The sequence below is a fragment of the Taeniopygia guttata genome, chromosome 1, assembly GCF_048771995.1.
Source record: "Taeniopygia guttata chromosome 1, bTaeGut7.mat, whole genome shotgun sequence".
Lineage (NCBI taxonomy): Eukaryota > Metazoa > Chordata > Aves > Passeriformes > Estrildidae > Taeniopygia > Taeniopygia guttata.
Window position 1 is genome coordinate 13582906 of NC_133024.1, and position 27360 is coordinate 13610265.

Consider the following 27360-nt stretch of genomic DNA (forward strand, 5'->3'; position numbering starts at 1 on the left):
CTATGTGCTGTGTCTGGGCTGAGGGGAAGGTGTACATGTAAGCATATTTCAAATCCAGCTCCTGCCTGGTCATCCAGATGGGAAACCCAGCCAGTACTCCTTGGCTCCTTTCCTACAAAGCATCACTGTGAGTAGAAGATGGGGCTGTTGGATCACCCAAATGAGGAGCTTGGAGTAGTCAGCCCCAAAGGCTGGGAAGGCTGCAGTGCTCCCCAGGTAGGACACAGCTTTACAAGCATGGTAAGGAAAGGTTTGTAGACAATGGAAGAAAATATCATCAGTATTCAGTCCCAGGGAGGCCAGTGAGTTGTTAGCTTGTGCACCTTAAACATAAAAATCAACTTTACCTTCTGACCAAGCAGGATCTCTTGGCCTTTATTGCAAAAGATCTGCCCAGTGCAATCCACCTGCTGAAGTTAAGCAGAATGACCCTTGATAAAAATTCAGGTACAATTCGCTTCATTAGATGGATGGTCAGTATTTTGTATTTCATCTTCATTAAAGGAAGGAGAACCCCTTTGCATACAAGTTAAAGGAAGAACCCCTTGAATACCAGGTAAATGGTCAGCTAAGCCCTAAGGACTTTCTGAGGAGGGGACCAGAAACAATGGGTGTGAAAGCATGGAAGTTCACCAAGTTTTAGTTTTGCAATTATTTGTGTGGTAATCTTTTGGTAGCTGACACAATGCTCACTCCTCCCATGTTTAATTTTGAGACTCAATCACAAAATTCTTCTAAGTTTCACATATGTTTTTTCCAGAGATCTAATGTGCATACACTATACACATATGCATCTGCACCTCTCAGCAAAAAGGAATCTAAGAGTAGGAAACAAACAAGTAAATTCTCCTAAAGTTTTAGAAGAAGGCACAAGAACAATACTATAATTTCTCTCTTAATATCCACTATTATATAAATTATATAAATTCTATGGCTTTTATTCCAACCTTCACTGACAAATAATTCCTTTATTTCTGGGTATGGCTGGTTTATTTATCATATACATTAAAGTGAATAAGACACAGTTTTTGTTTCATAAGGATTTTGATATGTCCAGTAGTACAAATATCTAGGTTGGTGTGACAAGTGCACTTTGTCACCTTCTGAGGAAAAACAGGTGCACTTTTTGTAGCTGATTTATTTTTCCTGCAGAATATACCTTGGCAAGAAATCTGTTTTGTGAGTGTAATGAGATGTGACTTTCAAAAGTAGTAAATGGACACAAATTGAAATATAAAATATTCTTTTTAAACAAAAGAAAAGGAAAATCACTTCTGGGGGTTTTTTTTCCCTCTGTGAGAGTGCTTGAACACTGTCACAGGCTGCCCAGAGAGGCTGTTCAGTCTCTGTCATTGGAAATATTCAAACCCCAGCTGGGCATGACCCCAAGCAATGCGTCTGTAGGTGACACTGCTTTGAGCGCAGGGTTGGACTTGACAATTTCCAGCGATGCCTTCCAGCCTCAGCTACTCTGTGAATCTAAATAGTTGTGTTTTCTGTACAGCCACAAAGGGGTAGTTTCTTTTTAGATTGTTGCATGAAATCCTCCCGTTGTCAGATTCAATAGCATCAGTCATCTCTCTGTTCTTGTGATAGCTGAGCTTTTCAGAAATAAGAGGGACAATTCAGAGGTGATTTCTACCTTTCCAGGAGAGAGGGCTGAAATAAAGATTAGCTGTGAAACTATTGCAAATTTTGGATGCTAAGATAACAGAGTACACCTTCTTTAAGTGGGAATTATTTACAATCTTTCGTGTTAATAGTTCCTCTTCTTAATGGTTAAAGACTCTCCATCCTTTGAATGAAAAAATGTTCCTGTTAAATTAGAAATCGGGAGAGTTAATGTGCTAAATGATTGAGACAAAATAGCCAAAATGCAGAATTGTGTTCCTCAAACTGCATCCTAATCTGACATTCTTCAAAGGGATAAAAATTAAAAGAGATGATAAAATGTGTTTGGTTCAAAAATATAACTCCTCTGTCAAATGTGTTCAATAAGCAATTGAAAGAGAATATGATAAACTGTGAAGGTTCATTACTGATGAAAAAATAAACACAAAAAGGAGGGAAAAAGAAAGGGGAACTCTGGAGTTTATAATGACTGAATGCAGCTTGCTTAGGGAACTATTGCCACTCATCTGCCTTGTGAAAAGCACAGTAAAATTATGGATCATCAAAGTGATTCCTAACACTTAACAAAATGAGACCAAAAGTGCCTTTTTTCCCCAGGTTCAGACATCTGGGAAAACATTAATCAAACATACAGATTCAGTGGGAGGAAAAATTTGGAAAACAGAAGCGTTGAAAAAGACTGAGTGGATAACATTGGCAGAAATTAGATGTGAATCTGCAATGCAGCATCACAGCAAAAGAGCCATTTTTGCATTTTATTTTATTTTTATTTTTTTTTTCAGTCTGCCTATGAAGAACCATCATATTCCTACTCAGGAAGGAACAATAATTCTGTTCTGTTCAAGAATGGTGACATGGAAAATCTTGGTTGATTCGGCAAGAGGTTCGGTGTTTCCTACTAAATGCCCTTGGGTCCCTCTGATGCAGAAGGGAACTGGCCCTTACAGCACAGAGTATGGGGCTGGACAGCCCCTCACCTTGATGTTGCAGAGCAGTTGGAAAGGAAATCAAAAAATGCAATGCTGGTGATTGCTGAGGGGACTGGCTTACAAGAAAAGATTAAAACTTGTCTGATTACATCTGTGCCTGGTGGGATGCAGTGAGGATCTTCCTAGAGAACTAGACAGAAAAAATAAAAGTTCTGTCATATTGGCCACTGCATAAGAGCTGATTCCTCATTTGGGGAAGCGGGTTGGCTCTTGTTTCTCTGGTGTGTAGAGGCAATCTCTTGGGCAGAGATTTCATCTTGGTTTTCATCTGATTTGCTTTATCTTGAGCATTTCTTCTTAACCTAATTTAAATTGGTGAATTTTAGAGTCTGGAGTTTTTTTAAATCTATGCATTCAATTTATTATTATTTCTAGTGAGTAGCAGATGATATCAAACAATAAACAGTTACAAGTACAAAATAAGGGAGAGAGTCACTGTGCAAATGGGTATAAGGAAGAGCAAGGGAATAATGTTCAAAAGGGGACAGTTGGCTTTGAATATCAGCAGAAATAGCTTCTCTCAGGCCTGCCTACGTGACCTGCTTGGTTTGCACAGGACTGTGACCCCTTCAGCAGTTGCATATTCAGTTCTTCACTATCTATGTCTTAGTGCACTTGCTTCCACCTCCCCACCCACTCTGATCTATTTTTTTGTGCGTAGGCGATAAGCATTGTGATTTTTTGTTCTTTCTTTGGTGTGCTGTGAATCCTCCTCTCTGCAACTGCAATTCTGGGACAAAATTCACACATATCCATTCCGAGATCTGCTTGTTTGACAATTTGGTAGTTTTGCAAGCTATTTCAAATAAAAAGCTAAGTGAACAGTGAACAGTTAAGAAAGCCGAGAAGTAAAAAAAAACTCCTTCCTCAAAATCACATTTTCCCTGGACACTTAATCACTTAATCAGAGAAGACTCTTGTAGTCTATATGGAGGATGTTAAAAAATTCAGAGCTATATGATTTCCCTTCCTTTTTATTTTCTTTTTGTGTGTAGCATTTTCTTGTGCATTTGATCAAACTTTAGTACATTATTTCATAAGGAGTTCACAGGCTGTTTTGTGAATGTGCAGAGGTATTGAAAAAAGACCTTTTAAAGTAGGGGAATACTGCTTTCCTTGTGTATGATGTGGATATGTTCCCACTGTTATCCCATTTTGTTTTAATATTAGCCTATTGGACCATGAAAAAATTCAAAGTATGAGAAATGTACTTTTTCTTTTATGTAGCTACTATTATGAGCCTCATAAAAAACATATCTCAGATGACTAAACAAAATATTTTTGCAAAACACAATTAGGAAGATATAACTATTTAGAAGCTATAACTGCTTCAAGAAACTGCGCAAAATTACACAGGTTGCAACCACCGTGTTGTTCCATATCCATGGGTAGAAATGAGGCTGGGTTTCCCAAAAATCTGTGCACAAAGGCTGTGGGCTGAGCCACCCTGATCTGTGCTGAAGGACAGGCTGAGCCACCCTGTCCTTCAGCATGTTTCAGTCTTCCACCAGCACTGCATTTTCCCAAAGTTCCTGCATTTTTGAAACCTCATGTTCTTTGTCAAATTTGCCTGCAATGCTACTTGCATAGTAGCAGTTTGAAGACTGTGGAAAGAGAAGAAGGAAAAACAGACATGAAGGTGGAAAGAAAATTTCCTTGTATGAATCTCCTTTCCAAAGGAAACCACTGAAGGTAAGAAAGGATCACAGGGGCCCATAACAGTGCTACATTTCAAAATTATCAATTCACAAAGAAAAGAGAAAAAAGGTGCAGCCTTTACTCCCCCTGTTGCCATGAGCTCTTCTCCTTCTCACCTTGGATTTGCTGTCCAACACAGTTCGTGTCACACCTCTCAGGGACAGGCACAAAGGACACAGAGGCAGCAGCTGTGCTTTGAAATAACTGTCAGCACACCAGGGGTTAAAGATGCCCAGAGCCTCCCTGCTCCCTAAGTCTGTGCATCTCTTATGCAGAGAAAATTTTCGCAGCTGCACTGCTAAGTTTTATCCTGGGAAAAAGCCTTAAAAATATGTTTCTGCTACAGCAATTCTGCCCTTTGTAATTGGGGAAGAAAAATGCCTATGAAATATGCCATAGAGCTCTATGGTGCTGCATTCTGAAATGTATTTCATTGCATCCCATGAAAGCTGGAACTTCAAAACCCATTGATTAAAATGAGACCATTGCTGTACTCTGCTAATTAGGATGTAGTATTTAACACTATTCTTAGTTTGAACTGTGCACAGTAAGTACACTTCTATTAATAGTTTTTGGGGGGTAGGGAGACAGTGTTTCTCTTTTTTTTTTTTTTTTTTTTTAATTGCATGAAAAAGCAGGAGGCAGCAGTCACATTTTAAAACTGCTCTGGTAAGAGAAGGTTTCCTGCTGGGAGAAGCCAAACGAGTGGAAGGAGAAAATATATGTCAGATGGCAGAAGGGGGGAACAGACCAGTTGAGGGATGGATAGCTGAGACACAGTGAGTACTACATTCTCACAATCTTTTTTAACCAGTATTTCGGGGTTTGATCAGGGAAAATACTTACCCTTTTGAATATTTAGGGGAAAAGGTTATCATCATGCATGAAACAAAATAGAGCTGGTGCAAATCCATACAAGCACTCATTTGATAGTCAGAGTGGGAGCAGGAAATTTTAAATGCACACAACAAGCAGCAAGTCTAAGTACTGTTTTCTCTGCCACAGTCACTGAGGAAAGGTTAAAGCTTCAAACAGCTACAAGTCTCCAGCAGATACACTGAAAAACAGGTCCTGGAGGTGTGTCAAAATATCTAATATTTGCTACAACTAATAGAAGCATAAGGAAAGTTGAAAGTAAGAAAAGTAAAGGGAAAAAAACAGCCACAAGCCCAGCTCAGTTTCTTGGTACTAACAAGTTGCCTATGCAAAGTGATGACAGGTTTTAAACCAGTGGTGTAAAAAGATTCATGCTGGGCTCTCACTTGAGTGCAGAAGAGCAGAAAAACCCTGCACTGACCCCTCAGCAAATCAGCCACCTGAAGAGAGAGCCTTGCAGCCACGTTTCCTCACCCAGCAGCCTGAACCTTCACCCTTTCCCCTTGGGGGTGGCTGTCCCACTGCAGGTGGGTGATGCCCTTGTGCCAAAGCAGTCATATTAACAGGGGGTGTCCCCAAGGTGACCTCTGGGTTGTGTTTGCCCCAGCCAAGGGCTCGTCCCAGCGGTTTTCCAGCATTCCAGAGGGAGCAGCTCCTGGAGGAGAGACACAGGCAGGAGCTGCCTGTGGCCCAGCTGCACCCAAGGAATATGAGCATGCTTTCACTTAATGCACTCTGAATCTACCACGGTTCCAAAAGAAGCACAGAATGTATTTCCTCTCAGCAGTTAATGCATGCTGAGATTTGTGCTGTGTGAATGCAGGTCGTCCGAACACGCAGAAACCAAAATGGAATGAATATGAAGGGAGTCCCTGCTCCCCCGTGTAAACAAGTTCCTAATCTTTCTAGCCTCTACCTGAGAAAGGATTTAGGATGCTGATCCTTAATTTTTTCAGTCTCCTCTGCATCATCTGTGGGTGTTTATCAAAGCACAAGGTTGGTTACATAATGTTTCACATTATTCTCACAGGCTGTCCAATGTATGAAGTCTGTCTTTAATTGAAGTTTCTATTTGCATGCTTCACGACCCTTAAAATATTCTTCTTGAAATGTCAGATGAGGTTAATTGAGGACTCTCTTGATGATGGTATTATTGTAATTTGAACTTGGAGAATCCAGTATTAATTCTGGGAGGATTCTGTAAGATTTATTTTTCCCCTTTAGGTTTTATCTTTGTATTGAGAATTAGTTTGCAGTTTAAATTCAAAACAATTTTCAATATAGTGAAATTCATCATGTTCTAATGAACTCTACAAATTATTCTATCCTGGAAATAGGATAATAACATTGCATTTAAATATTTCTATTTGGATTATACCACATAGGAGACTGAATGATATCCTTTTTTGGCTTGAATGATTTGAGGAATTTTTATTTCCACTTGGCTTTGTGCAAGAAACTATTTCTCAAATTTGGCTGAGATCAGCTGTAATTACTATTCTAGGCTGTTGCCTCCCTGTGCCTGGAGTTGTATATTACAAAACTGTCTGTAAAAGTAGTTTTTTACCTAACAATAATGTTGTTTAGGAATAGCCTGGTTTTGATTTTCCTTGCCATTTGTTTTAGCAGACAGGACATTCCATGAGGAAAGGCATTTGGCTCAGTTTAAAATACTGAGTAACATGGTAACAACCTCAGTGAAAGGCACCTTTGTCAGAGAACTGAAGCATCCACTCAGATCTGTAAATGCAAATTTTATCACTCAGAAGTTATGGAAACTTTTTTTTTCCCCCTAAGCATATCTTGGTATCCTTTTTTCTGTTGTCATAGTAAGCTCATGTCCTGTTGAAGCATTTTCACCTTCTGTTGGCAATATTTCCCATGTTCACACTGGATACAGCTATACAAATTCTGTAACACAGGGAAGCAATGGCACACCATATAAATCTAAATTCCTTATCCTATTTAAAACTGAAACTTACAATGATTTCAAAGAGTATGTGTAACAGCTTTTATTCCAGAGTTTTGTAAGATATTTAAAGCCTGATACAAAAGACAGTTTAACAAATGCTTTAAAGAAGTCACCACTAACTTAATATCAACGTATTCACTTCAGAGTTTCAAAATCTTGTGATATAATTCTCAATCAATTGATTTATTTTAGAAGGGAAAATTGAATATTTGTTTTCTAGCACATCATGCTCTGCTTCCATAGAACTGAAATGGAATTTGGATACCGGTGTGATATTCTTTCACTGAGTCATTAGACAGTGTTTAAAAATCGGTATTTCAGGCAATACTCTACACAGATTTGTCATGTCGATTTCTGTGTCTGATCCCTTAGAAAGAAAAAGAGACAGACTTTTACCTCCATAAGGAGTCAATGGCTGTATTCTAAGGGTCATCTGCAGGGGATTGTTTCAAAACACCAATTTCATGCTCACGTTCATATCAGTTCTTGAACCAATGTTCACATTCATATCAATTTTATACAGTATGGCTTTTCTTTGCTCTGCTGGACTGTTCCACAAACTATCTTTCTTTGGTTTTTAACTTAATATTCTGCCCTTTCAGTTTTACTCCTCTGCACACCTGGATTTGAGTCATGCGCTGAGAAGAAATGAGACAATACTTTATTTTAGCAGCATCCAGAAAGAGCTCTCCTGCTGCCCAGCCATTCCTGTTGTTTCTGTGCAGAGGGTACTAATTATCCAGTATGTGAAATTACAATGGCAGAATATAGTGAACATCTCAAACAGAGAAGTAATTGCAATGTAAGACAAATTATATGGTTCCATTTGTTTTTTCAAAAATGTTGTGAAAAGTTTTCTTCTTCTTTATTTTTTTTTTAATTTATTTCCTTTTTTCTTTTCTCCTAAAAGCTCTGTGCTCACCTCTGTTTCACCACACTGGGAATGGCAAGTTTGGAATGCTCAGATCCCCATGGGCCACAATCCTGTTGGTATTAAGTGCAGATCACTCCGGAACATGTCTAGCCAGGAGCAAGAGGAGCTGTGGTGAGGGGCAGGTGTCCATATGGATCTCTCTGCTCTTTATGCATATGCAGGGCATTTCCCCACAGATTTTCCAGCTGCTTCTTATCCTTTTCCCTTTAGATGGGATCTTACATCTGCTTTCCTCTGCTGGCCCTCTCCCTAAGGTGTTACAGCATAGGGAGGTGATTTGTCCACATGTTATTAGAGCAGACACCACATACACTAGGAATTCCCAGTGCATAAATAATGTCCTTGCTAATTAATTTATTTTTGTTTGAGCCTCTCGTCCTGTCCTGTTATTGGCACTTGTGATTATTAGAACAGAAAGCCCAAGTCCTTTCCCAGTCCTTTGTCAGATGGCTGCCTCTTGTGTTAACTAGTGGGCTGCTCTGTACATCATCCTTGGAATGAAAATTAGCTGCTCTGCAAAAAGGCAACAGCAGAGGAAAGAATAGAAATTATGGAGCTTGAAACTCCACAAAAGTTAAAATTAAAAAAAAATATTGCTGTCATGGTAAGCCTGGAGATAAACAAAGAAGTCATACAAAACTCCCAGCAAAGGCATCCCCTTGTCCTTGGCCAGCCCCTTCCCAGCCTGGCCTGAGCAGCCAGGAGACAAGGAGACAAGACCTTCCCTCTGAGATGGGGTATATAAACAGGACACTGGTAGTGCTTGTCTGAGCACTGATACCACTGCTAGCCACTGCCACTATGTGGATTTCCAGTAGCTACAAGAAATGCAACTAGATCGCATCTGGCAGGTGTTCTAAGCACAGCAGCAGACTTGTGTCCAGGTGAAAAAGACAAAAATAAATGTTTATCAGAGAGTTCTGATTGCTAGAGAATAGTCCCCCTGGCTCCAAATGGAAAGTTACATTTTGCAGAACAATCTAGAGATGGTATCTCACAGCTGTCACAGTGAAATTACCCTCAGAGAAGTGAGCCAGGAGTCACGGAATGTGCGAATGTCCTGAATCTGAGTGCCTCAGAGGTGCAGTTACATCTCATCTTCATTAAAAAGTGCAGCAAGGAAAGATTTCACATCATTCTTTAAGATAACATGAAAACCACATCAATTCTGGACTGTAATATTCTTATTCTACCCAAAGGTAATTTGTTTTCTGTGCATAAGTAGAGCTGCTATTTCCTTTTGTTCATTCTCAGAAGTGTGTCTTTTGTTTCCTGTTCAGCAGAAACTCTGAGCGAAAGCAAATATATGAGCTTCCTCTACCTCTGTGAAGTCACTATGCAGAATGCCTGACCTACAGTTCAGAAGCCTGAGAAAAAAATGTTCTTTGTTTTATATATGGGTTTGGGTTGGTTTTTTGGGTTGGTTTTTTTTTTTTTTTTTGGTTGTTGTTATTTTTTCTGAACAGTGTCTATGCTGAGAGCTATGGAAATAATCAACAAACTGAAGAGACAAGCAACAATAGCCACCACAGGGAAGGTCAGAAAAATCTGACTGATGAAAACATTTAGGAAATAGCCTAGAGAAAATATAAGGAAGATGGTGAGTGTTTTTTTCCTCTTTATTTTCTGTGAGTGATAAGCAGAATGATGCAAAAATATGTGACTTGGGAGTTCTGTTTTCCCAGGGGCTGGACATGTGCAAGAAGCAAAAATGGCCTAAAATAAGGGTGAAAATGTAGACTGTCTACTGGAAAGCATTTTGTAATAGTGAAAACTATGAGGAAAGTAAAACAAACCCAGCTATTGAATGTAAAAATGCACATACAAAATTCTAAAATTCTAAACAACTAAAATTCCATACAAAGCCCTGAAGAATGTGTATTCAGAAGCCACGAGTCTTGGCTTTGGATTTTTCATCTAAAAACAGAAGATTTTTTTTCCACTTATCCAGCAATACATGGGTTAAACTAGCATTCACTGTATCACATAGTCTAAAGCACTTTCTCAAATGGGATATATATATATATATATATATATATGCTGTATATCATGTATGTTCCTGAAAAGTCCAAATCTAGAGAAGGATACTTTTATTTGGTCAGATGTGAAAGAACAATTCCTGTTATTGGTTTAAGAGAAAAACAGAAAACTGCAACATTTAAAATTGTTTTAGTAAGCTGTGGAGGCAGAGAGAACTATGGACGAAGGCAATGGCTGAAGCTGCTGTACTTTAATGAAGAGCTGTCAGTACCAGGTTATTACTCAATGTTTTGCTGCTTTGGGCAAAATATTCAAAAGATAGACAAGTTCTGATAGGCAGTAATCCTCTTCTTATACCCCAAGTATTTAGATGCTTCAGGACATTAATCACAGCTGCAAAAACTGGATTCACAATCTGTGGGTTTCAAAGAGAGAGCAAGATTTTGCCTCTTCTTGCTTTGGGAAAAAGGAGCAAATATTCTCATTCCTTCTTTCCTTTCTTTGCCTACATCTCTTTCACCTACTTCTGGCTGGACTCAGCTCAGTGATAAACCATGCACAGGAGCAGCCAGGGCTCCCTGTGGCTCTTTCCTAGTGAAGAAGCTGTTTTAAAGCCACACCTCCTGTAAAATGCTCACAGCAACTGAGCTTTCCTATCAGGCACCCGCATCTCAGTCATTCCGTGCTGGGAAATGACAGACAGGGCTGCAGAGTGACTGGGGGAGGAGGGGAGAGGAGACAGTGCTTTGTTTCATTATCCCACTTCAGCCTGATTGCTGCAGTGCTATCTTGAAAGTGAAAAGATTTGGGAACTAGATTCCTGGTGATTAGCGTTCAGAATACTGTACCCCAGCACCTTTCACTGAGGATTTACTCACTCTGGGGTGAAATAGCAAGGCTCACACAAGCTCTGATCTGCTCAGAGGATTGGCTCTCACAGGTGCTGTGTCAGTGTCAGATATTGATGTCACAGGGTGCCCAGTCTGCAGCTGCACTCCAGGGGGAAACCAAAAGAACACAGCACAAAAGCAATAGGCATCACAGATTGCCTTTCACAGTGGGAGGTGAGCTGCACTCTTACCTGGACAAAGGGTATATTTAGATAATAATTCACAAAGAGTTAGACTGTATGAACTCTCTTGAGTGAGCAGTCACATGAGATCACAAGCTTCTGATCACTCCCTAGGTTTGTACCCATTTCAGGGGATGTTTTGGAGTACATGTTGGATGCACAAGCAAGCATATACATGAAAACCAAGGAGTTTGCCAAAGAGAAAAGAGGAAACTTGCTACCCAGCAGCTGTGATCCTGGCCAGGAGCTTGGGCAGTAGCACAGGAACACCTGCTCTCATTTGCTGAGTGGTGCTGTGACACTGGGGTGAGCGGTGACATGAAGCTTTTCATACGGCCGTGATCTGCTTTCAAAGCTCTCTAAACAGCTCTCAGCTGAAAATACCATGTCACATTTTTTCCCCTTTGTTGCACAGAGGAAGAAGAGCCCCTGTGCTCATCTGGGCTTGGGAACAGCAGCTCCCTTGAACACAGCAGGCGTTCAACCTGAGGCTGAGCAGGTTCAGGCACTGAGCCACGAAGATCTAAGCATGCAGGCTCGCCTTGCATAAAGAGGGAATTATGAGTTGGGAGCAGGGGGAGATAGCTGCTAGTTAGAAATAAGAGAAAATGCATTAATATAAATTCAATTTAAGTAATATAAAAAAAAAAAAAAAGACCAACCTAGTTAATTTTGTAAGGATTCATGAGTCAAAATGTAAGACCTTTAGTTAGGAAATAATTGCACACTTATGACCTGAGGCAACAGTCAGAACTTGCTGGAAAAAAAATGGCATATGTCATTAAATTTAATAACACTTAATTATAGAATCATAAATATTTGAGATTGGAAAGGCCTAGCAAGTCGCTTAAGTCCCCCTCCTTACCAGTGCAAGACTATTCCCTCTTGCATATATGCTGGTTTGTTTTCTGCAGACTATTGGAACTCATTGTCAGGAGGATTTGCCTTAGATTCCTCAATTATCTATTTCTTAATTTCATCCCATTACTTTCTGATATAACTGCTTGTTTCCTGCTAAATAATTCCTTTCCTTCCCCGGTGTCTGTGTCAGTCAAATATTTGTAGATGGTTGGAATGCCTCTCCTTAGTTATCACTTAGCCAAATTAGACATATTTATTTAGTTCCTTTAATCTTCCTCATAGGTAAATCCCTCTAGTCCCTTAATTATTTTGCAGCTCTTTTCTGAACTCTCTCCTTCCAAACCTTTCTTGTAGTCATATTAAATGCAGTATCCTAGTTCTTGTCATTCAGAGCCATGGAAAAATCAGGGGTGCTGCTGCTGTTGCAATGTGATGTGTCTTTGTGTCTGACCCACTATAATATTTTTTCCCCTGATCTATCATGCTGAGCACCATGCAAGGCTGGAGAGAGGTCAAGACAACCTCTGTTTTTAAAATTCTGCCCTGCAGCTATTCCTTACGGTGCTGTCAGCAGGGAAGACATTTCGTCTTCTAAAACCTCACTTCTGATAGTTTTTCCATCTGAAGATGTTGTAACTTGAGCCTTCTTCTGCATTGGGCGATAACTTCACTTACACTTCTCTCTCTCTGTGCTTCTTTACTGTCCTCTGCCCTGTGTGTTTCAGAGATCAGTAAGAATGGCAGAACAGACAGAGCAAGAACAAAAAAACCCAAAATGTAGCTTACTGCACAAAAAGCCTCGTCTCCTGGGTTTATCATCCCACAGATTAGTAGCCCAGGATGAGGAAAAGGCTCTAGGGAGACACTGTGATAAAAATTCAAGAATGAAGACTGAAGTAAGGAGACAGAGTAGTACAGAAATAACTTAGAGGGCCAAGCTGTCAGGGGAGATGAAAACAGGAAAGACAGTACATGTATTATCTCCCTGACCAGCACCCAGCAGCAGATTCTGTTCTTGAATAATTGGTGCTACATTGATTTCTTTGGAGGGCTCTGTTTTGACTTTTTCTTGTCGGTTTTGATATTTCCATTTACACTGAAACACTTCCTTCTTCCTCAGACCTGAATTGAAAAGTGGGCCTTCCATGCAGACTCTGACTTTGCTTTCCTGGCAGGTCCTCTGCCCTTGCCACATGGTCCCCAAATAGTGACATCCATCTCTTTAGTGTGCACTCAACAGGGAGTGATTTCTAACAGCACATTGCAGAAAATGTAGGGGCTTTAAGATAACCTGGTTGATGCCCAGAGACTAGTCAGCATCCATTCTCTTGAGGCCTTACTTGGTTAAATGAAAGCAAATATTAAATATTAAATAAAAAATATTAAATAGTAAGTAAATACTGCCCAAGAAGCACTAGATTAAAACAATAATCAGTTGTATCGGTGTTCAAGCCAAGGGATTTTGTAATGTTTGCTTAATCCTTATCTTAGACACTTTTCATTTTGTCTTGTAAAAGCGTGGCAATTGGCAGAGCTGTGCAGGAATGCAAAAAGTAAATGTGAAAATCTGCAAGCGTAAAGGTATATATGTAAATATTCCAACAAAGGAATGAGTGTCTACATAAAAGACAACATGTTTCTTTTTTTTTTTTTTTTTCTGGAAGTTCTCATCTGGTTTGTTTTGTTGTGGTTTTTGTTTCCTTGAAAAGAAAGAAATTGTTGTGTCTCATACGTTTTAAACAACTATTCATGTGACAGTTGCCATGATATTTGTTACAATTAGTAGGAAATACCTTTTCTAAAATTATTTTTCATGTAGCTGCCAGTGATCTCTGTTGCATACATACATCTGATAAATCACTATCAGAGTAACTGAAATCATTCCATGGGAGGAAACTGACCCTTGAGAGAAATTTATTTCAAACAATAGATGACAAACATGAACAAGGAGTATTTTCATCTTTAATACAATAGTTTTCAACAGAGCCATCAATTTTTTATGTATCCAGCCCTACACAAAAGAGTGCCTGTGTGCATGTTCAGGTGAATAACGAGTGCCTGAAGCTGATGGGATTCATGGAAGCCATCACCTGCCTGTGGAAATCATGGTGCATTGTTTAAACAAGGGCTTCTGAAGAGCTCTCCTCATAAAAATGTTTTACAGTTGCACAGGTACAAGCAGTAGCCACACTGCTACAGAGGCAAGGAGAGCAGGCTACTGTGAGACCATGATTTTCCAGGGTGGGCTTGGCTCTTGCTGTCCACAATCCCAGGAGGATTCCCCTCCTGTTCTTTCTGGGTGCTACAGGAACCTAAATAAAGTTGAAAACTGAGTTCTTGAGACAAATTCAGATGATGGATCCCAAAAGCTTTTGCCTTTCTCTGACTTATCTAATATGTCAGACAGCCAGCATGACATGGAAAGGTGTTTATACAGCATTTTTCCCAACTTACATCATTTTCTCACCCTATATCTAAAACATTTTGACACTTTAAGTCGTTTCTTCCCCCCCTAAAAAGGTTTTGAGACATTTTTGGGAAAAAAGAAAGTATGCAAACCATGCAGAGATTAAACTCCAGTCTCCAAATCTCCTTATTTTAGATCTTCATTTTGGTGGCTCAGAAAATGAAAGCTATTGGCTCTTGGATTATGTAAACTGACACAGTACATTTTGTTTTATTTTCTTCAGAGTCTATGCATCAACTTATCCATAATATATTGATTGCAGGGGCCTGAAGCTGTCTGCAAGTGCTGGCTGATTCTAGAAGAGATTTTATTTGCAATTCTGCCTCAAAAGCAAGGTGTTGCCTTTACTTATAATAGAAAGCACATGGTGTTGAAGACATGCTGGTGTCTGCGGGAGAGGGACTTGCACTCCAATGCCCAAGTTTGCATCTTTATGCACAGTATCTGTAAAAACATGAGGAAGTCATCTTGAGTCATCCTTCTGGGGCAAATTGCCTTCAAAGCTTTGTTTTTCCCTGCTACATCTGCTATCCTGCTTGCTCTCTCTGTTTTCCACACATCTATATCTGCAAGGGATTTCCCAGGCAGAAGCGTGTAGTTACGTGCCAAACCCTTGTTCTGTGCACAAACAGAAAAGAAAATGTTCCAGGGATAGATCACACACTGAGCTCACTCTCAGCAGATCCAGCAAACACAGCCTCGGCGAGCAGAGCTGCATGGCACAACCACAGAAACCCTGACAGCACAGCCCTGACTCACCTGAGAGAACCGGGGCTGTGGCAGAGCCTCCGCACAGCTTAAAACCTCAAAGTCCTGGGAAAATCTTCAAAGCCTTTGATAGAAACTGCACGAAACTTCCTCACACAAAAGGCTGTTTCTAAGAGATCCACAGCCACCGTATGGATTTTGATACAAGAGGCACTGGAGAGACTGGTCCCATCCTATCGTTTCCTTGAGGAGAGGCAATGCTGCCTCCAGCCCTTGCTTTAGGGTCACAGGTGGTGAGATGTGTGTCGGAATCTGTGGGTATTGGTGATTCCGAGATTGTAGAAAGTCTCTGTCTTTCAGCCCCGCTGCCAAAGAAGAAGCCATAATTCGTCTGTGCTGGTTTCAAGGTTGTTTATTCTGTTTATCTCTAACATGTTCTGCTGCCCTGCCGCAGGTCTGTCCTGCAGGGCAGCGTGTGGGGCTCTGCCCTCAGTGGGATGTTACAAACATCAAATACCAGAAACTACCTGTGCTATATTTACAATAATGTGCCAATATCTATCATCTACATTGAACAGTGTGTCCCCAGCCTAAACCAACAGAAAAATGCCAACACTACAGTGAAACATGGAGGGCATGAAGAAGGAGGAAAAGGACATGACACACCCAATTCCTCCATCTTGTCCCCTCTGAACCCCTAATCTAGAATCCTAAAATTTTACCTTTGCACCCATGTCACACTTAATTATTACTCTTATCAAACACTCAAAGCTTGTAATTCATCCTGTAAGATTGAAAACTCCTCTCCATTGACAGAGGTCACAGACAGTGTCTCTGGGGGCTCTGTACAGGGGGGTTCCTGACCCCTGCCAGGGTCCCAGACCTTCCAGGGCAGACAGAGGGAAGCCCTGGATTCCCACAATGGTGAGAAAAATTTTTTTTAATTTTTGATCCGCTCCAGAGCCCTGGAGCACAGGTGGCCCTACAGCCGTGCCAGGCATGAGCTGGCAGAGCCGCTCCCTGCTCCCCCGTCCCCTCAGCCCGTTTGAAATGTTCGCTGGCCCAGCTGGCCCCTGTGGCCTCCTCGGCCCTAGCTGGGAGAGGACGGAGCACAAAGCACCTCCACGGGGCTTTCTGCATCCAGGGCTGCTGCTGGGGCTGCGCCGGGTACCAGGCGTGGGCGCCGCTGCCTCGCTGAAGGATGCTCGCATCTCTCCAGCAGCTTCAAATACAGGCTTCTAAACGCCATAAGCACTTCCTACCTGCATTCAGGACAGGTCAGACTTTTCCCTAGCGGGATCAGCACGCTCTTGCAAACAGGAGCTAAGCTTTTCGGGAGTTGCGAGCCGGGCTTTCCCCGTTCCGCGGCGCTTTTGCTGCCTTGCGGCTCCTCGGAGCGGCGGGCGCCGGCAGTGCCGGGCAGCTCGGCTGCCCCGCGTTCCGAGCACCGGGACAAAAAAATGGACAGCGCCCATCCCTCCTGATGGCTGCCTTAGCAAACTGCTCGTGTAGAGAAGTGTCTGTGGGTTTTGCTCTGTCTCTGCGCTTTTAGGTCCTGCACTTTCTCTATGCGGAGCATACGACTTTATTTTATTTTATGCATCTTAATTTCTCGCACCCGTGTCTCGCTTTTTTTTAAAAAAAAGGATTTCTCAAAACCAGAGTGGTCTAGGTGATTAACGAATCTCATATATTCTTTCATAAACACATATTTCAGAATGTAATAACGCCACGTTGCAGCAGCTTCTTGTGCTCCTATTTTAGGGAGTCGGCGTTCACACCACGAAAGACAGCATCAGTCACTTTCTCAGATTTTGTAGCCCATCTGCCCTACACAGGAGATCCCTGGAGGTGTCATTACTGAAGTGATGAGACATTCTGGTTTAAGTGCTCATGGTCTCTGCAGAGCACAGGGTTGGGAATTAAGTGTGCATCTTATGAACAGTAGTGGAGAACAGCATCAATAAATAACTATTCTCCTCCTTAATGTTTACTTTTAGATTCAGGGATACTACAAGCAACTACTGCTAGACTAGAACTCCTGATTTTTAATTCTTGCTCAGGCCTGAATTGGGACTGCTGAACTACTTTATGCCTCTAGGAAATCGACACAATCCTTGCACTTATCATTGAGCTGTTGTGGTGACCAGGTACTGCCCAGGAAATTCTCTGAGTGCAGAAGTGCTATATGGGAAGAAAGGTTAGTGGTTGTAATGGAAGAGTGCTTCAGTAATGATTCTTGGCTAAGGTGAGACTACCAGCCCTGTCCAGTGAAATCCTGGGTAGTTTGCCAGTTGTCTCGATGGATAATTATTCTGTTTTTTAATGTGATTTCTTCCACTGCAAATACCTCTCTTTTCTCTACCAATATAAGCAACATGGCAAGTAAACATGTCTCCGTGTGTTCTGCAGCAGGTTCTATGATTTTTGCTTTTTTTTTTTGTTGTTGTTTGTTTGGATGACACATTAAAACACAGAGGAGTAATCTGATGGCAAGGTAAGCTTTGTGTTGAGGTTAGCACTAATATATAGCAAGAACTCCTTGTGCTAAAAACACAGCTATGGTAGCTATTATTGTCCCTGTGCACTTTGCACAGTTATTACTTGGTAGGTTGCCTCTTCAGTGTCAAATTAGAAGTCATTCGGCCAGAACCATTGCAGTGGTGCCTCTTGAGGTTTGTAGGTCCACATACTCGAAGTATATTACATATTTTTCTGAACAGTTGTGCTTTCACAGGGGTCTGTATTAGAACAGCATGAAATCTGCTGCTGTTTACACGGGTTTCATCTAAACCTCACTGGTGGGTTCACTTTATGCAGTGTCAGCAGCACTGAGAGTCAAACTCTGTTTCAGACAAAGTTGAAACTTAAAAGAAAACTTGGACTCAGCTGCTTGAATCTCTTCCAGTATCTTTCTCCTTTCCATTCTTTTCTTCAAGGGCAAATTTGCTTTTAGCTTTCTGATACTGTGTGAACACCAAGCAGCTTCTTTTCCTATGTTTCAAGATAAAAGGGTTAGGCACCAAATTAAATGTGGAAATAAGCAAAATAGTGATGAATTTTGTTTTCTTCAGGTGCTTCTGCTTTTGTTAGTTGCATTTGGTCTCAGCCATTTTTTAAAATATTCTTTAATAAATAATACAGGTGATGTCTTAGCCTTTAAACTTGTCTGAAAACCAGCCTTATTCTTCATGTAGTGTTTTTGCCTGAAAATTGTCACTACAATGTCTTCTGGCAAATGAGAGAGAGATTTGGGTATGGTAAAAGACAAATCTGTGTATGGATTAAAACAGAGATTTCCAGTCTCCCCATAGGATTCTTAATCTTAAAAAGTAAAACCCAGATGAGATTAAAAGGAATTATATAGCAAATAGAGTTAATGCTTTTATCTAATACAAAAGGAAGGGAAAATTTTAGACACAGACAATTAGTTTTAGATAAAATTATTAAAACTAAGCATTTTATATATACATGTATATGTTTTATATTCTGCAATGCATGTTAAAATGGAGTCTCCAGGGAATCTCTTAAAGTTCAAGATTCAAAGTAAAAAACTGACTGAAATTGCAGCCTTGATCATGGTTATTAAAACAGATATCATGAACCTGAAATGGTCCTTGTACAGTATAATTCCTTTGTCTTTGTGTAAGAAGATGAACTGTCACAAACTTCGGTTTAATGCTCCTTTATCTTTTCTGGAGAAAAGATGACATTTCCCTCTACTGCAGCTTGTGTTTGCAAAGCATTATGGATAAGTGAGTTCAAAGTGACCAAGATCCACTAAAATACTTCCATTATATGTTAGATGTAATTTTTTTAATGTGAAATCATAACAGATTGTAACAATCTGAAGAGAATCTTAATAACCCCTTTCCCATGAAAAGGAAAGTCATAAAAGTGGCAGTTACTTTGTCTGTCAGACATGAGAGTTTATAAAAGCAGTATCTCCTCTAATTTCTTCCTCTCTATAATCAAAGCCATACACATATAGGAACACACATCACATTTTTCTCCAAAAAGCCTTTCTTCAGTCCTATTTTAATTGTATATTTTTCAATGATTTTGTTTAATTTTGTTTCTGGGAACTAATATTACTTTTGGATAATAAACAGATCTATCCAGAGTAGGGATGGAATTGTATTGTCTAAGAGGGAGTTGTGATGGATAAGACTGATTAATATTGAAAGAGACTCTTGGGACAATCCTTTCAGAGCTTCTCTTTGTGTACACCAGTGCATCAAACAGCAAGAAGAGGGTCCATGGAGCATCATTCTGCTGTTGGAGCTTGAAGTGCTGGGCAGGGCAAGTCTGGAGTTTCCTCAAGCCCTGGTGCAGATCCAGCAGGGATTACAGGAGACTGGGCACTCTCTCCAAAAGTCTTTGGCAAGCCCTCAGTGGGAGCTTGTGGCTACAGCTACACCTCTGAAACCTGCCCAGAGACATTTTCATCCATAACATATGATGTGCTGGCCCAAATCTTGGAAGTTTTACCAAGCATCTGCTCAGCCTTCCCAACAGGGAAGTCGTGCTTACACGGGAAGGTGCTGGGCAGAGTCTGCTGTGAGATTAATGAGGGTAAGTGGAGGTTTAACAGAAATGACAAAAAGAAGTATCAAATGAAATCTTCTCCAAGCCCCCCCCGGCTGCCGAGTGTAGCTCAAACCCCTCAGCCACATAAGAAACAAAAATAAATTCTTTCTAGGTCATTTTATTGTTGAAGATTAACTTGAGATCAGAGACTCGCATCACGCTGTGCCGATGCCTCTGTATTTCGCAATATAGTTATTGGTACAGATTTTTGAGGACTAAATTGTCAAAATAGCTCAGTAGTTGTGTGAAATCTAATAATTTTGTACAGATTACAGTACCTCTGTGTTTGAAATGGATTTTTAAATTCCAGTTGCTGAGACTGCATCTTTAGTTGTTCCCTGATTGTTTGTAGATATTGTGAATGCCTTTGGATCATGCCAGAGTGATAATGACTTTGAGCACAGAAATGGACTTGCAGCTGGATTCCCAGGAGAGCTTTCTACACAGGGTAATAGCTCACATATTGAAATGTGCTCACCAAAGAGGTGTTAGGGAAGCAGCAAAGAGAACCCAGATTTGCCTGCAAAATGGGGATTAGAAACGAGAGGAGGTAAAATGAATCTATTTCTCATAGAAGTTCTAGTAAAACTCAAACACCTTTATTTTCATCACTAATTACAGGCCAGGATCTCAAACCATTGCTGAAGGTACCCATTACCTTGTTCCCAGTGCAATTCCATATATTACAGTATGTGTCAAAGAAACATGGACAATTGTTCTTCCCAGGCTAAGCTGCTGCTTAACATAAGCTCAACAAGTGTTGAGCCTTTATTGATTAAGATTCTAACTTGTTATATTGGCTATTTCTAAGCAGAAATAGCCAATGTCAGTAGATTTTATTTGCAAAAAGAACAGTGTGGAAGGATCTGTGCTGCAGCGATCTGTGCTTTTCTTTACTGTTGCTGTGGAGTTGAAAGCCCATCTGTCCTCCTTATTATGTTAAATTCATTCTGGAGTCACTTAACTGAAGTATCCTTAACCTAGTGCTTCTGCAAACTAGTAAATCCACATAGAAAATAGTTATTAAAATAAACATCTCATTATGAGCAGCCTAATGCAGTACCATTGTGAGTAATCAATGAGGTCTCTGGCAATCATGGGAATTATACAATCTAATTGAGTTATTTATAATAAAATTGCTGAAGAGTTGCTGAATTTCCCAGTTAAGCATTTTTTACTTTCTTTTGTACAGCTTGCTGATCTTGCCCTGAGTTTTCAACACATTATATTTTCTTTTTTGTCCTGTCATAACTTTAGAATAGAAATCTATTAAACTAAGCACAGGTTTATAAAAGATCATGAAGTCACATAACAGAATCACATTGTGTTCCTTAAGCTTTAAAAACATCACTTCAGGTAAGAATTTTATGCTATCTTCCAAAATGAAATGGAAGCTGAAAAGATACAGTACAAAATTTTTTTATGTGTTGCTTCCACCTCATGCTGACAATTTATATTTTGCCCCTTTTGCTTTAGTCTGTTAGTCAGCCATGCAGTAAAATGGGTTTGAATCCCCTGCACACTCATTACAGAGAGCATGTAAGAGTCAGGGCAATGCTGAAGCCTCAGCTCTGAGTAAATAAATATAGGAATAAGAAGCCTTCAGCAGATACCATAAAGGCATACAAATGCCTTTGCTTTGCCAGCCTGTGCCCCTCTCCCCATTTTGCCCTTCTCTTCCCTGGTCATTACCCCCAGACAGAAGTTCTGGTACCAAGTGGGTTCTCTTCCTCTCAGATACTTCCACCTTAGCTTAAACTGGTGATGGGGGTGATGTACAATAACCTTGCAGATTTTATCCAAAAATGAATGAAGGAACATTCATGTTCCTCCATTTCAGGAGTGATCTCTACCAGGTGGGTGTTGGTAATCATCTGGAAGTAGTAAAGCTATTAACCACATCCAACCCTGGGTGTTTGCTCGCTCCTACCTGGAAAGGGAAGGGATATACAGGCAGCTGTGATCTTGCCCTCTGAACTGCCTGACCATGTCAAACACGAATGTACTGGACATTTCTACATTTATCACAAACATTTTCTGCTCTCCATCAGACGCTCTGGCAAATATTTGGACCATCAGAATAAAATGGTCATTGAAATTCATAGTCCAGGTTTTCATCAGCACAACTCAGTTGTGAGACCATTGATATCAGGTTTTTTAGGAGACAGTAGGCTTGTGCCCTTTCCTGTGGGTACAAGATTTACAGTGCTGTGCTCTGGTTCAAGATTGAGAGGTTAGAAGACATAAAAGCCACCAGTGTGAAAATGAGAGGAATCAAATTCAGAGATCCAATTCTGTGCCAAGAAAAATATCCAAGGAGTAGCAGCTGAAGCTTTTGTGCTTATCAGGGAGATGAATTTGTAGGTGAGCTGATTCCAAGCTGCACAGAAGTTGGGGAACTTTTCTGCTGACTGACAGCAATGAACTGGGGACCCCTCACAAGCCAGGTGGGAAAAAACTGCTCTCTGCAAGCTCAGCAGTACTCCCAAACAGAGGACACCATGTGTCTGTGGGGGGAGGATGGGAGAGTTAAAGCATGGTCATGACTGCTATGAAACCCAAGTTAGACCTAGATTCCCCCAGGTCTCCACCCAGCCTGAGATAGACAAGGACAAATCACATGAGGGCTTGCAGGAGATGCTGCTCTGCACCTTTTTTAATACACAGGAGTGATGATGGAGGAAGGCTGTTGCCAGCTTTTTTCCCCCTCATTTGAAAAGCTGTGCTGCTGTGTTTCATTTTACTTAATGCAAAAGTGGCAGAAGGAGGGCGGCAGAAGAAAAGCATCTATATCAGACACAACAGAAGGAAATATGGGAGGAGGGTGGGGAGGTGGGTTGGTGGTGTCTGGTTTATGGCCCTTCTGTGCCATCTGAATGGTACAAAAGGCTAAAAAACAGCCTGAGCATCTGTGTTACTCTCTGTGCCACTATGATAATGAAAATCCACAAATGCTTAGAGGAATAAACAACATTTCAAGTTTCCTGAGGTTATATAAAAGAAATATTTATTCTATCTGAAAAAGACTATGCAGAGAAGTATTGGAGTTTAAAAAAAAAAATCATAATGTGTTCACAATGTGATGGAGAAGAGCAGCACAGCAAGCAACCTTAACTAGGCTGTTTCCAAACTTTTGACTGCTTAACCATGCAGCTTTAATACTCTGTTACCATATTTGTCATGCACACAGTATTATATAGATATATATAATACCAACTGTCTGCCTAGATATAGATATCTTATTTTTATTGGAATTTTATCCTCAGTCTCCGCTTCTCTTTTCACAGTTTTTCTTAAGTAGAATGTGAAACTAATACTTTCAAATTTCAGCTGTACTTTTGAACTCGTGATATTTGAAAGCAATTTTTTTCTCATCACAACCTTAAACTGATATGTTGTTACACAGGAAATGTTACACATCTCAAAACTCTCCACTCACAGAAGAGGCTGAATGTATCCTCTTTGAAGGTGTGGGATGCACGTGAAAAAAGTATCAAGATTACTCAGCTCCTTGGAAATTATCACTGCAACTCTTTTCTCTGCCTCTCTTCTTCTTTACATAAGTGCCAAAATTTTCTCCTAAAAATGCTTAAAATTCGTCTTCTGTCATGTAGATGCTGGAGTTTATTTTGAAATGCTAGCTTGTCTGAGAAAGCTATATTATGTTTGTGTTTATGCTACATAAAAATATTAACATAAAGTAAATCCAAGCTCAGGTCCATAATTAGATCTAAGAAATGAATTAGCAAAGCACTTAAGTGATCCCCAAGGTTAAATCCTACCTGTCCAATGAATACCAGTGGCACAGGAGCCCTTCAAGGTCTGTGATGATCAAATGATCTTAGCACCCAAGTAGTCTCAAAGATGTAGGTACCTAAATCTGCCATCTATAGATGGACAATTTCTTCCTATTTTGTTACAAAGGAATTTGATTTTGGTGACAAAGAGAAGGGACAGAAAATGGAGCACAGTCCTCCAGCCCAGTGAGTTCCATGTCTTGAATTTGTGGCAGTTAAATGAAACTACGAAACAGTCTTCAAAGCAAGGAGAATCCTCATCCAGAAGGGAATATCAGGAGGGAGATTGCTTTTTGTTACTTCTGAGCAGAATCAGATGCAGGATAGGAACACCAGGGAACTTTCTGGTGAACATCCAAGTATCTTTATCCTTTTGGATGCCAGTGAGGTTAAGAAAGGGTTTTGTGAATTGTGTTTTTGGATTCAATGTCTAAATCTCACATAAAACCTACCCAGGATATCTAACTGCCTCTGCTGAATTGATTTTGTTTCCTACTGTTTTTTCCTGATTACTTATATATATATATTTATATTCTTTACACATGTGTGCATTTTAACCCTGTAACTGCTGCTGTGTTATGTGGCAAATCAAATTTTGATAAAGGTGAGACAAAACTCCAAATTTCTCTTCACTCCTAGAGTTCAGTAACTCTGGATAGGAAGCATTTGTCATGCATTAAAGTGTTGATGCCATCTCCAGTAATCACCCACCCCTCTAATCCATCATCCTCGACCCGATTATACGTAAATCTGATTCACTCACATAAGAATGTAAAGGGGTTTCTTATTCCCTTTGGTAAACACATCAGTCCAATGACCTGGACATCAACAGGAACAAGCTTTGCACTTTACAGGGGAGAATCAATAATCCTAAAGATATGCTGATTATAAATGCTCACAACCACCAGGAAGGCTGTAGGCAGTTTATGAGAGAAATCCTTCATCTCTTAAACTGGCCAGACCCCCAGATTTGCTTGGTTAGCTGATCATGCTTTCTTCAGAAGACCTATCTGCTTAATGCAGCAGTTCAATAATGCAGCATTAATTTTAATTAACAAATTGCTTGTACACCTACAACTCTATCATATTTTTGCTGTAGCCAGGGTTAGGAAATTGTCCGAAGAAAATAAATTTGAAGCAACTCAGGCACAGGTAAATAGCCTGTTATTATCCACCAACCATTGTCATTATGGTCATTTCTGAAAAATCATGTGTATCCCATGGTTCATTAAATCTGTTTTACTGCCTGGATAAATGAGCTACTTTGAGGTGTCAGCAACAACCCCAAGCAGGAGGCTTTATTCTGCTAAGAAAGATGGCAATCAGCAGCAAGAAAGGCAATCCAGAAGCATCTTATACAAAATTCATGGGTTTATTAATTCATAATGTTAAATGTTTTTGGCAGCTAACTAGTCACAGAATTTCATCAAGATGTGCACTTATAAACAAAGTGAAAGCAATAGCTTTTCTTCAGGAACTTTGTTCTGGTACTTCTAGTCCTTCAGGGGAAAAAAAAAGGAAAAAAGTAAACATTCTCAATATGGAAATTTTCTATTTCAGCAAGCCTGTCTACCAGATTGTCAGCAAATGTCTTCAAAATGGCCAGCGTGAGGCTTCCACCAGGATTTATCAACAAATGAGCCAGAAAAACCCCATGTTATGGAAACAGAAAAAGGTAAGAAAGGAGAAGGGGAGGATACCATGTGCTCATTTCAGCCAGGGATTTGTGCTGCCATTGCCACAAACATATTTTAGAGCAGGCCAGGCTGGTTAATGTGGCTTTAGATCCTCAGCAGGCACTTACACAATGGCACATGGAATTTATTTCATGTGATACCATTACAGGAATGCTGTGAAGAGGGAGAGCAGAGAAAAAGGCTGGTGCTGGTGCCTGTGCTGTGGTTAGGAGAGAAATACCCTAGAAATAAGAGAGGAGGGGGACCTACACCTTCTATTGGAACATCCAAATAAGCCAGACTCCCAATTCCTCTGGAGGGAAGGGCAGGAAAAGTGGTGGGAGAAGAGGAAATCAGGGGAAAGACTGAAGAAGTGGGTACTGGAGAATTTCTGAAGGGAGCAAGAAGCTACTGCAGAGGAGGGCAGATGTACAGGAAGCCTCAGAAATGGCAGAAATTGGCAATGAGAACTCCAAATAGAAGCCAGGAGAAGGGACACCTTATCTCAAACACAGAAACACTGAAAGCTGTTAAAAATTTGAAAGGAAGCCTGGAGAAAAAGACCCATCCTTCTCAAGAGGGATATTTGTTTTCCAGCTTTTCATACATTTTATTCCTCACATTTTAGGTTCTGAATTTTTCCTGCTTAGCCTGCTAACTTGCTTTACTCTGTGTGATGTGCTCAGAATTTTTCCCCCTAATTAATCCTAATTTAAAGGGCTAAAAAACTATTAACTTCAGATTAGTGGGAAAGGTTTGCTTTTTATTTCAAGGCCCTACTGATGCAGGTCCTGTAAACTGGTAACCCTACACCACCAGTTGTAGCTGTCAGTACTGACAAACCCTACAGAAGTACAGGACAGGTGAAGAATAATGTCGAATTACTTTAGGAGGGCTGCACAGCACAAGAGAAGAAAGTCTTCCCCCCTTCCTTTCTCTAAAATTTGAAAGCAGATATGTACTTATATGCAGATATGTAACATATGACATTGCCTAGCCTCTTGCATCTTTCAAATACAAAAATCTAGCTGGCTTTGGACATGTGCATGCAGTAGAAAACTGGCAATGAGGAGACAAGGAATCAGTTGCTAGAAATCAATGCATGACAGCCCTAAAAGCTGTCTGTGACTTGCTTGAAGGTGTACAGTGAAAAGATTCCTGTTGATGTGTATCCATATTACATGGTGGCCTTTTGCTGCCTCCCCAGCAAAGCAGAAACCCGCCTGTGACCCAACACTGCCTGTGGGGCAGCCTGTGCTCCAAACCAACCACACTCAGGATATTGAACAGGCTTTTTTTTTCCCCTCAAGTGCAACAGGGTACATGTGGAATATTATATTGTTTTCCAGCCACCTGCCAGAATTTGATGGCAGGAAATTTGCACGGCTCTTGTTGTAGCCAAGTGACAGATAATAACTGAGAGGTGCCATTGTTGGAGCTATCACTATCAGATTTTCTAATGCAGCCCTGGTGTAATGAGATCATACACATTGCTCAAGCTTCAATCAGAACTTCCACTGAAGGAACAAGCCTGTATAATAATAAAAGCAGAAAGCATTTTAAGTAAATAGAATTTCCCAGATACTGCATAATGGTGTTTGTTATTGCTATCTTTTATGAGCCTCGAGAAATATTTTGTATAAGAATGATTTCCTTCAATATAAGCTGTTATCATGAAGGTCTCCTATGTCAATTCTTATTTAAAATATATTTCCTTACAGTCCTAACATTATGAAAGCACAAATTAATGCGACCTCTTTGCTTCCATTCCATGTTCTTATAAAAACCTCGCCGCAGCTCTCCAAAGAACAGTTACGTGCTGTGTTGTACAAATGTAGCCTAAACCACTCCAAATAATAAGATCCATTTTGGCAGTAAAAATTTATTCTATGTACATCTTTCCAAGCCCCTGAAAAGCCAAGGTCTTTCAGTGAGGACTGCACGGAGCATTTTTTTTTTTCTCCTGAGCTTGAGCGTTGAGAAGCGTGGAGACAATATCCCGCTCTGCTCTCCTGATGGAAATCCTCCACGAGCCTGAGCAAGCAACACTTCTGAAGAGCTCATGGCAGCACAAACAGGGATCCTGGCAGAGCAGGCAGCCACTGCAA

The 27360-nt window shown here is 40.4% G+C and overlaps 1 long non-coding RNA gene across 10 annotated transcripts in view; it reads left to right on the top strand.

The window, feature by feature from the left end:
• The window catches only part of LOC115493382 (uncharacterized), a 127200-nt gene that overhangs the window by 14810 nt on the left and 85030 nt on the right, over nt 1-27360 (top strand). For 2 of the 10 annotated variants that reach the window (XR_012053588.1, XR_012053591.1), the window contains exons 3-5: nt 2415-4313; nt 4958-5098; nt 25137-25251. This is a non-coding gene — a long non-coding RNA (uncharacterized lncRNA). The other 8 variants (XR_012053583.1, XR_012053580.1, XR_012053581.1 and 5 more) reach the window with 8 other exon arrangements.